This window comes from Nuphar pumila, chromosome 15 (genome assembly GCF_984573655.1).
Source record: "Nuphar pumila chromosome 15, dmNupPumi1.hap1.1, whole genome shotgun sequence".
In the NCBI taxonomy this organism is placed as follows: domain Eukaryota; kingdom Viridiplantae; phylum Streptophyta; class Magnoliopsida; order Nymphaeales; family Nymphaeaceae; genus Nuphar; species Nuphar pumila.
In genome coordinates, this window is record NC_143263.1 from 22,395,103 (window position 1) to 22,407,891 (window position 12,789).

Sequence of the window (12,789 nt, forward strand, 5' to 3'; positions counted from 1 at the left end):
CTAGGTCCAGGTCCTCCATTGTTGATCTTGGTGGGGTTGTGCTGCCATTGAAGGTGAAGTCATTAGAAGGAGCACGGAGAAAAAGGTGTTCATACATATATCCAACGGTTCTTGATTCCTAAGGTAGGAGCATACTAACCACATGTGTGTGCATGGTGCCAAGGTGTAGATGCATGTTGTGGAAGACCCCCATATGCATATTAATATACATATATCAGTCATGTATAATACATAAGACTGATATGATATCGATCATAATGGATCAAAGCTCCAAAATGATTTTCGGTAAAAATTGATTTTGGAGAAACAAAAGTTTTTTGTAAAAACATTTTTTATGGTGTGAATTTATATTCTTTTGCATGAATTGTATGTAATATATGAAATTCATGTTAAATATGATATTGGATGTGTAAATATGAATTATTATCAATTCCCTACATGTGAATTGATTTATTTTGTATTTTTTGATGTTTTTTCGAGAAAATCAGGTTTTCTTGTAAACATATATCAGATCTTGCATATTATTCATATTATGAATTTGATCTTTGTGAATTCAGCATGCTTGGATGTGTACATGCTTGTATATGATATATTTATATTGAACTAAAATCATAAAATATATGTTTATAATGTTTTCTTTGTGAAAAACATGTATTTAATTATGTGCTTGTTAAAAATACATTTTGTCATGTAATTTATATTCTGACTAGTCTGAAAGAAATACATGGTTCTTCAAAATAGTGCATTTAAAAATTCACAAATTTTAAAAGGATATTTCATACATATAAAAGCAGCCCCCCAAAAAATTTATGTTCGTTTAAGGTCCGGATTGGGAGATACGACATTTGCAAGTCAAAACAAAATTTCTCTCATAATAGAAATTATGAAATGACTATATGTTTTTTTTATTTTAGTTCTTAGACATGCTAAGTTTCAATAAAATTCACCCAATTTATTCTATATTTATGGCTAATATTTTTATATATTAGCTTATATATGGAGAAATACACGATAAAAATAGTATACCCTGATTCATTATGGTTTGTGAATTAAAAATTATGAAAGTTTGTCCTAAAAACTAAAATTTCTGAAACATAATCTGTCTAAAAACAGGAACAGGTTAAAGTACATGAATTTTAATTCTCAGCTAGGACGGAGTATAGACATGATTTCTTTTGAATATTATGTCAAACATATCCATCTCACTATAATCAAATTTATAGAATTTATTTTATTTTGTAAATTAGTTAACTGATGTTTCTTTGGTAAAGCCAAATCGAACAGGTCTGTTTTGTAGACAAAAATTAGTTTCAGTAAAATATTTATTTTTCCATTATCCAAAATTAGATTAGACCAAGGTTTTTGGTTGTACATAGCTAACACATCTATTCACATACTGTAAAAATTATAGATTTTATTTTATTATATTCTGACCATGACAGAATTTACACCGATTAATAAATTTTGTTCATGTAGTTCGTGTAACACCCCAATTTTTACAACCCAAAAAATGACATTTTTTTTAAATACTTTTAAACATGTTAACAAATAGTAGCGAAAAAATATATCGGGTCTACAATTTGGTGTGCTACTTTTCGTAACCATTCTTAACCATACAATCGTGAAATTAAAAATAAACTCAAGCATTCATGAAATAATTAAACATCCATAATCGTTCATAATTAATTATATTTGTTTAATTATAATTAAATTAAAATAATAAATCAGAGTCTCAAAATCTTCGGAGGTATAGAAAAGATATGGCTCGGTCCCCATCGCAACCTTTCGCCATCGTGTGCAAGCTCTACTCACTTCCTGAAAAACATTAAACCAAACGAGGTCAGAAATATAATGTCTCAGTAGGGTAGATTATACTAAACCAGTAAAACTGAAATTCAAAAAGCAGATTTTTCATCTAACTTTTCATAAATTAAATCTAAAGAATTAATCATGCATCTCAGTAATTAAAACAAGCATACTAATTGCAATAATGAACAAATATGCATCGCTCATTTTAACCAAAGCAGGTAGAAATACATGAACTTACCAATATATAAGTCATTTAATGCAAGAACCAATTCTTATTTTTAATTATACTTTCTTCCTTAAATGATGCATGCTATGCCTAACTAATGAGCATACATCTTAAGTTTTCACTTCTTAGCCTCGTGGGTACAAACACGGGCATACATCTGGATTAGAGCCATGGCGTTGGCGGAATTTTCATATAAGAGCGGTTTTAGCTTGGCCAAACACCTTTCACCAGTCCCAAGTGAGTGATGATAAAAGTGAGAGCGACTCCCAACACTTCTATCCCCATGCATCAAAATTTCATTCATGAGTTTCTTCCCCCTACGTTGCAGTCTAATGCAGAGGGTTCCCCTATATTCGTGGGTGAGGATGAGCAACCTTTTGTGCTCAAAATAGAGTTCCATGAAGATAGATGTATTGATTGCCCTCTTCTTGCAATCCTTTATTTTAGTGTCACATGTTTCAGTTATTTAATTTAATGTCTTACATGCAACATCATGATTGAATCCGTCATGAGGATTCAACCACTTTTAGGGCAATGGATACATTAATTCAAACTTAGCATTCAGTAACACATTCATTCTCATGCTTTAAAAACACACGTGCATGTATATAAGCAATGCGATAAACATAACTTGCATGCATCCATATAATTACATCATCATCATAAGATTATGCGCAAATATACAATATGCATAACATTGAAACATTCACATTACATTACGCATGTCAGACCTTTCGATCCCTTAGCGCGTAGCCCCTTAGGCAAACACATCTCATTAATTTAAGTATATATTTATGTCTTAGCATATGCATGGCATTCCCTGCATATAAACAGACTTATGTCACATATAAACAATCTGCATACTAATTGAAAGGGTACGCACATCCATGAAACAAACTACGCAAGTGTTTGGGGTTCGGACCTTAGACTAGTTCTAATTTGTGAAAGATCCAACTCATTTTTACTGTTTCAGAGTTTACAAAAAAAAATCATTAAGTGAACAAAGCTAATTTTTTCACGTATTGAAGAAAATTTTGTCAACTTTTTAGAGCCATAAATCATTCATAAAAATTCATTTGTATGAGAAAGTTACAAACGTTTTCCTATAGACCTATAATTTATTGTTCCGACTATCACATAACAATGCTCAGTCCATGAACCAAACTCAAAATTTTATAATAGGTGTAAAATTTTGTTAGCTTTCCAACTTGATAAATCGCTCATCAAAACTCCTCATGATGAAAGAGAGATATGAGTGATTTACTGATCATATGTCTGGCCGAATATATGTAATATCAGGTTTATGCATTCTGGTGGGGCTAAAACGGTTCACTCGAATATATAACTTAAATTTTTTTGACATAAATTAAATTAGAAAAATAATAAAAATCACCCCATACTAAACTAACATAATATATAGTGGACAAATCTATTTTTCTTAGCCGTTTGGTCAGAAAAATAGACCCATCTTATATATAGCATGATTCATAAAAAAATATTTCGGTAAATTACACACTTTAATAAATAAAACATAAAATTTCCCAATGAACAAAAATATGCAATAATTATAGAATATTATCATGCACTAACTCTACCAACTACAATTAATTTTTTCATTGAGTCAATTAAGTAATTTATGGCTTTTACTAAATTTACCATTTTTTTTAGAAACCCGATAAAGCTAACTACGTAAAATCTAAGGATTTCGACCATGAAAATCCTCAAAAAATTTATAAAATGATTATCACAACATGTTCTATTTATCCAAATCAAGATTTACAGAAAAATCATAGTGTAACCTAAGTTTTTTAAAATTTTATGGTTTTATTTTTTTAGAAATCGGTTTTTGAGAAAAACATGTTTTCAAAAGGGATTTTCTCTCAGAAACCCTTTCTATTTTCATATTTCAATTGCTCTAAGACAAACCCACGTGTGTGAGGCTTAGTTTAAGGTCTATGATTATGAAAAATTGATGAAATTCGTGTCACATTTTTTGTTTCGCAAGTAAAGTATAGATCCTCCTACCTTTTTTTACGAAATTTGTTCCTACGCACTTGGGTTGATCTTTTCGCACGATCCGGCCATTCTAAGGCTTCTCTCACACACGGCCTTATAAGGCTTCTCTCACACTCGTAAAACCCTCCCTTGGTGAGCTAATGGTGAAACACCAAGGTCTTGGTGTTGGAAAAAGAGAGAGAGAAGAAGGGGATTTGGGAGAGAGAATGAAATTGGGAAAAAAATAACGAGAGTCAAAATGGGGGGGGCATGGGCGCCTCCTCTCTTTATATAGCCTCTAGATTAGGTCAAGGTTTGGGGCTAATCTCAGTCTAAACTTAAAAATCAACAAAAGCAAGAATCTAATAACTATTCTGATAATTCACTAAAAGACAAAATAACAAAACTAACTAACTAATATGTAACAAACTAATAACATGCTATGAACTAAATTATCAAACTAAATTTAAAACGTCTCAGACAATTAACTAATTGAAATAACCCAGCAGTAAACTAATTGATAAGTAAAGAAAATGGGATGATACCACTTATTATGAAAATTTAATTATGTATTAACGATACTAAATTATAATTCAAGAAACGCATGAACTAAAGTTAATTAAACAAATAAAATCTAGTTATGAACGGTAATACTAATTCAGCCTAATAATTAAAAGCTAAATAAGATCTAACTAAGAGAAAACATGAACTAAAATGAATTATTGAACAATCTAATTGAATCCAAATATCAAGGCAAATTCTAACTAAATGTCTTTGAAAAGATGTGAATACAAAATTAACTAGGTTTAACTAATATAACTAAGAACAGCTGGCTACTATACTATTGTGAGAAAACGTTAAGAAGATTTGACTCAACACTTTAGAACCAAAAGTTTAATCTACAGAATTTTAACTTAACTAATAAAACACAATACATGCATACTGACTAATAGACGTTGTGACAGCCAGCGTCAATTATAATAAAATAGAATACGTACTGATTAACTAATGAATTAACAATACATCTAGATTAAAACGACTATCGACTTAACAAATTAACTAACCATAAATATAACAGCAGAAAATGTTTAGCCAATATAAACCTTGAGCATCTAGCATCAATCACGCTGGATGCGTTATTGACGTTGGATGCTCAACCAAATACGCAGTGACTAAAACAGAGAAAAAAAAAACGTTGAAACTAGATAAAAACAAAGAATGACTAATATTACTAAAGATGCAGCAGACACAACAACAACAACAACTACGCCTTCATCCCAAAACAATTGGGGTCAGCGATATGAACCAAAAAAGAAATTCATTTTGGGTCTTCCACATGAATCCTTTTCCTCCAATCATTTCTATCCAATGCCATGTCCTCGGTGAGGTTCAAAGCATTCATATCCTTTCCTATCATCTCCATCCAAGTCTTCCTAGGCCTACCCCGACCTCTTTTAACTAATATATTTTCCCATTTCTCCAACCTTCTAACTAGAGCATCATTAAGCCTTCGCCGAATATGTCCAAACCACCGTAAACGATTCTCTCGCATCTTATTTTCAATGGGTGCAACACCTACCTTTTTACGTATCTCCTATGAAAATGAACCAATAAAAGATGCAGCAGACAAAAACGACTAAAAAGAAAATATAAAACGCAATAGTCTAAACCGACTCACAAAAGAAATACTGATTAATAAGAACAAACTAAAAAAGCTATGTGCTGAAAACAACTAACCTGAAACTTCATTTGACTAATAAACGCTGTGACTAATAAACAAAACACGCTGAAGCTAATAAAACAAAACAAGAATCGACTGATAAAGAAAACTAAAAACGCAAAACGCTGCACTATACGTTACCGATTTTTTTTTCGTTTCTTTCCTAATAATTAATCTACTCACTAAAACTAATCTAGTATTTAATGCAAGCTTAATGGCAGATATTAATCAGAAAATCAAACAAAGAAACTACAATCTATTTGATGTCATCTAAAGAAAAATTCAGAAAAACCATCATGAAACGCTAAATCGACTAATAGACTATTCACGTGATCTAAAAGAAAATTGAATATTGAAACTATGATGCGAACTAACTCTAACCTAGATCTAATCTAAACTTAAGATGATGATGATGCAACCATCAAATGAAGTAATATGCAATGCTATGATTTATGTATTGCAAAACTAAAACTACGGTGAAACTGGGGAGAAAAAGCAAACCAGACGATCTGCTTACGGTAGATGGGTTGAGAAGAGAGTGTGGTTGATCCCAAGCTACACGCACACTTCCCCGACAAACAAGAAGATTTTGCCGACAACGAGAAGGGCTAGAAGCAAGAAGAAAATTAAGATTTGATCACTGGTCATCTATTATTGCAAGTTGCAAGTTAGCAGGAACTTCTTGCAGCTTTATAATTAAGATTTCATTTTTATTATGGCCATGTACCCTGTTGTCTGTCCCTCAAGCAAGGAACATTGAATCTAGCATTGAGTGATATTGCATGACCTAATGATCACATAGGAAGACACAAAATTTGTATTTTCCTGCCCTTTCATGTTATCATTAATTATCATCATGTGATTGAGTTGGGAAATGGTTCAACCTAATCCTTTTTTGGTGAAAATATTCAATGTAAGTTCAATTGTCCATATGGAATTGATGAATTTTGGTAGTGAAATTGATGAAGCTTTTAAATGTGATATGTGCTCGATTATGTGCTTGTTATATAGCTTAGTGAAGGGTTATATAGCATCTTTTGTGCTTAGTCTCAGGTATCCACGCGAGGTTTCCAATTTATCATTGATGACTCAGGTGACTTTTCCATTATTGCTGCAGATTATTTAGAGGACATTATGGACCAGTACACAGAGACACTAATATTGCTTTCTTCAGCCAGAGCTCCAGGAAGCTATACAAATATCCTAGGGCAGCAGGGTTGTATCTCACGAGCTCTCCATGATTCGATCTCCTTTTCAAAACTCACATTGATGGTGCCGATTGCATTACCTTCTTTTAGTAGGAGCTGTTATTTTATACTTTTAGTCTTGATTGCTTATCTCCTCTTCAAGTTTTTTTCTCAGAATGAGATGGTCGTTGCAATTTGTATTGCTGAATCTCTTTGTTCATTCTTGAATGTTGCCTCATGTCTAAAGTTGTAAAAAAAAAACTTAAAAACTAATTTTTAGTTTTTTGTTTGCGGGTTTATAGCCTATAACGGCGAGATTCATGTCTCGTTGTTATAGGTGAGATCCATGTCTTGCCGTTATGGTCTATACCGATGAGTTAATTCTTCTCGTATAGCCTATAACAATGAGTAGGGATCTCACCATTATAGCCTATAACGATAAGAATAATACCTCACTATTATAACCTACAGGTAGCCTATAATGGCGAGCCATGTATCTTGTCGTTATATCCTATCGTGCTATTAAAACAACCTCACCATTAAAGATTGGCACACCATTATTGGTGTTCTCAGTTCCAGCGAGATTCTTCATCGGTGTTGAATCACCCTTTAATTATGAGCTATAAATATCATTGTTATTACTCAACAAAGGCCATTTTCTTGTGACTTCTTTATGAGAATTCTTGTCGTTATAGGCCTTTATCGGTGAGAAATAAGACAAAAGCGGTGAGATATATCAATGTTATTGACCTCCATCCTTGTAGTGAAAGTACAACAACTAAAATGTTGTTGATGATATGATGGTGGTGATGTATTTGGCTATGTAGGGGATTATTATGTTTGGATTAAGGTTACCAAAAATGTTCTAGGGTTACCAAAAATCTTGAGAAACCATTTTCGGAATGGGGACGACCTTGTTTCCAAAACTTGTGGGAAACACCAAAAAAGTTATGAGAAATCGAAAAACTGAGATCTAGGACTGAGTAGAATCATGCCGCTTGAGAAATAGAGGATAACCATAACTTGGTCTTCTCATGATCCACAAGGTCACCAACTGAGAGCTCGTTGGAAGAGAGAGAGGGGAAAGAAGGGGTGGTAGAAGAAGGGCAAGCGACAGTGGTGGTGGTAGTGGTTGTAAGACTCACAAATTTCTTAAAATTTTAATCAATGAATTTTTGTGTGGCAAATTCAAGTCATGAAAATATTGATAAATTAGGTGACTTAATATTTATCTTGGCTAATTAAGATTTATTAGCATTTGTGGAATTAGATATTAAATCATTAATTATTAAGAATAATAAATTAGTGTTTATTTGTAATTAATCAACAACCAATTATAAACTATGCCTAATTAACATTAAGTGAATAATTTTACTTAAATTATTTATTAATTTATGAATTTAAAATAAGAAAAAATTATTAAAGTATTATAAATGAATGGATATTCTTGTAGACTTTGGATCTAGCTTGGATTTGGATCGAATACAGTTGATGTCAGATCCAACTAAAAGATCCAAATTAGAAATTTTATAATTTAGAGTTTCTAAAAATAATATAAGAACCAATATAGAATTTTCATAATTTAGAGTTTCTAAAAGTAATATCAAGAAAAGTAAAACTTGTAAATAATAAAATACACCAAAAAGGTAACTAGTAGTTAGAACTAGTTGGAATCAAACAAACTAGAAGCCAACTAGGGGGGGGGGGATTTTGGCATAGTCCCTACCTTGGTAAATGTGTAGACTGAAAGCCAATGAGATTCCACATGAATCCCAAAGGAGGATCACTACAATTCCAAGGAAAAACAAATATGAAAAGGACTATAAATGATTGATAGCTTTTTATAGCCTACTAAATTTGTGAAAGTCTTCACATGACTAGAAGAAGTCAAGGGCTAATCTTGCGAACTTTTTTTTTTAGAAGAGGGTTAGACCCATCTCAACCCTTCATCTTTGTACATGTAATCTAGACCACACATCTCACCTACTCATGGACTTTTGCTTATAAATACTTCTCAAAAAATAAAAGATAGACATTCTAGAGTTTTCCTCTCCTTCTTTCTCTCTCCCTCTCCCAATGTTTTTCGGTTTTCTCTCTCATTTTCACTCAAGTGTAGTGTAGGTGTAATATCACGTATTTTGGTACTTAGTCATTTTATAATTTTGACAAAAAATTGGCTGTCTGTGAGAAAAATAATTTGAGGCTCGATTTTTAGACTGAAGTCTTTGAGTTTGGGCTTGACCCAGGTCTCATCGCCAAGGTCGAGGTGAGCCAAATGAAATATGAGAAAAAGTTTTAATTTTGACCTTTAAATTCAAGTAAAATTTAAGCAAAATTCAGGTTATTTTTGGTTGAAATTTGAAATCTGATAGTTTGTGTAATATATCGTTGGATGCGTCTCAGAATTTCTGAGCGCAACGATATTTTGTTTTCCTAAAATCGAGTTCTGGTTTGCCCAGAAATCATATTTTTCTGAAAATTGAGTAGTTTATCGAAATGGATCCAGAGTTAGATCGGATTGAATCCAATGCATAAGATCCAAATTATTATGAATTTGGATCTTAGGTAGGACCCAATTTAATATGGATTTAATCCAAATCTTGATCCATTCTTATTTTGGGTATGACTTTGGATTTGTGGATCCGGATCCAGATTCAAATCTAAGCCCCTCAAATTTTCCAGCTTTAAATCGAATATCAAGTTTTATTTTGGGGTTTAATAAGGTTAGGAAGCCTTTTGGGTTAATTTGGTAATTTTTGGAAGTTTTAGATAATTTTAATTAATTAGTATTAATTAATTAATTAAATAATATCAATTCTAAAATTTTATTTTTGGGCTGAGTGGGACTCTCTAAAAGAGTCTCTATTCTTACCTAAGAGAGGTTAAGAGAGAGTTTTAGAAGGGTTGGGAGTTTTAAAAAAAATAAAAGTCAACTTTTTTTTTTTAGAGTTTTAAAAAAATTAGGAAACTAGAGGGAGAGAGAGAGAGAGTTGTCATATTTTTGGAAACTCTCTTAGAGAGGGCTGGAGAAGAGCGGGGGGGCTTCACCCCCTCTCCCACTCACTATTTAAATAAAAAAAAGGAGAGAGAAGGGAAAAGAGAATGAGGAATGAGAGAAAGAAGGGAGGGAGGAGAAGAAAACAACACCATCTTCTTCTATCATCCAACGATTTTTCCATCACTCAATCTTGTTCTTTTCTCAATCCACGCAAAGGTACAAGTTTATTTTTTTGGTTTAATTGAGAAATTAAATACCGATTCGATTCTCATGCTATACCATGATCTAAAACCATGGTAAAAATGTAGATCCATGTGATCTCTCTAAAATACATGGAAGATGATCCATGTATTCCTCTTCCATGGATGCATTTTGATTCTTTAAACCCTTTTGAAACTTTATTTTCTATGCATAGTCATTTTTAGAACCAAATCAGAATTTATTTCATGGTAGGATTTGTTTCTTTTTGTGTTTACATGTTAATACAATTAATGCATGAAAAAGCATGTGAAATCCATGGTGTAAGCATGCATAACTATGTTATAAATCTGTGATTTCATGCTTGAGAAGATTTAATTAAATCTTGGTAAGTATTTTCGATTCATATGGATATGTTTAACATAGTTTTAAGCAAAAGAAAAACAACTTTGTTTCTAATGTTGTTGGGCTCCAGCCGACCCATGGTCGGCTGAGCCTGTTGGGCAGTCGGTTGGGCTGCGTGTGTGACCCAGCCAACTGGGTGGTTTGGCTGCACATCAGACTCAGCCGACTGGGTCAGCTCCTATAAAAAAAAATTATTTTAGCGTGATGGTTGTTCAACCCTGACAACATACAAGCCCAGATAGGGGCCTGTGCATGGGTTGTCAGGCCTAAACGACATGGGCGGCTGGGCTGACTCGGCCAGCCCAACTTGTTAACGACCTGCCTAGCCCAGTCCGGCCCTTGGGCAGGACTGGGACATGCCTGACAGGGTCGGTCAGACCTGATCCAGCTCAGTTGGGCCTGCTGGAAACTTCAATCGATGGAGTCAGCTGGGTGCAACTTTTATATATAAAAAAAAGAAAAGAAATATATATGTGTGTTCAAGTCCGAGTTTCTTGTCTTGCAACAAAAAGAAAAAAAAGATATAAATTCTTGTATGTGTTGGGCACGCAGTGATGCTCATTTAGTAAAAAAAAAAGAGATAGGGTATTTTGACAATATGTTGATGTTAAAAGTTTAGACAGAATGTGCATTGCTATGCAAAATTGATTTAGACTTGCTTGTTGTTATATGATGCAAAATTTATTTAACTTGCATATTGATCTGTATATGCAAAATGAAAAGAGCATAAGCATTGAGTTATTATGCACAGTCGATGGGAATATGCATTTATGTGAATATGTACATGTAGTGAAATCATGCTTTGATAGGTGTATGCAAGTTGTTGACATCATGCAATTTACATGAATATGCCTGCTCAAAGAAAAAAAACATATATAGACTTGAATACATATACGATGAATACATGAAATTGACATGCATATGCAAAGTGAATGAAAACATAGATTTGCCTTGAATGGGTGTATTACATGAAAGCTTGCACATCACACTAATATATGAATTTAATGTAAACATACTTCTAAATATCTTTGTTTCATACACACATTTGAAAACTGCATTTAGGAAACATGTGAATTATGGCATGTTGTTATGGTTTTTGCTTAGGGTGCATCGATGATCGTAATGAATCATCATGGGCCCGGTGGGCCTCAAGCTTTGAGTTTCTCCTTCTTTGTTTACCTTTAAATGTATCACAAAAGTTATATTTATTTTATTGTATTGTTCTATGTATTTTCACGGACGAGAGTCCCATGCTGACTCTCGCAGGGGTAAATGCGAGTTGTTGCCTTACTTTTGCATGCTAAATTGCAAAACTTAACAATTGGATTTTAATAAAAAAATAATGAATAAGAGTAATGTAATATACGATCTGAGATCTTCCATAAAAAGAATAAGCATCTTAGAGATTCGTTTTTTGTGGACCACGAGGATACAAAAACTTTGTTTGCTTTACTTCTTGCCCCTAAACTCGATATTGAGTTTTTTTCTCCTGACTACGATTTTAGAGAAAGTCTGTCACTTTACCTGGGGGTGGTATGTTCGACACCATTGTTGTTTTGGTATACCAAGAAAATGACACTATTGGTTGTTGAGGTCCTTAGTGTCACGATATTAGATGTGTAGGTTTAATGTTCTGAAGGTGATTCTGTTGAGGGCTAAGTTTGAAAGCCAGTAATAAAATACATGTGTGCTAAGTTACCTTGAAAACCCTACTTAACCTCGGGAAATTATACTTGTTTGGTGTATATGCGGGCAACATAAATTAAAAAAAGAAACTTAAATTATATGCATTTAATAGGAACATGCATATGAAAAAGAAAACTTTGATGAAAGACAATAAAGTGTTCATGCATTTCACAGAAATCATGCATAATCCTGCTATGCATTATAATATGCATATTTTACCAGTTCTCTTAATTGTTACATGTTGGTGGATGCATGATGTTTAATTTTTAATGCATGTTAAATGTTTTGTTTACTTAAATTGCAATCCCTGATATTGATTAATGTTCTTTCATACTTAATAAATATTCCCTATTGCATGAATACTTAATAAATATTCCCTATTGCCCTTATTGCATGAATACTTAATAAATATTCCCTATTGCATGAATACTTAATTGAATCATGTGATTATCATAATTGCATTATTTGAATTACTGCATGAAATCTTATTTGTATTCTTTATGCTCATTTATTTCATTAGAGGTACCTGTACGCAAAATTCTTCAAATTTCTGACACCCTTATTT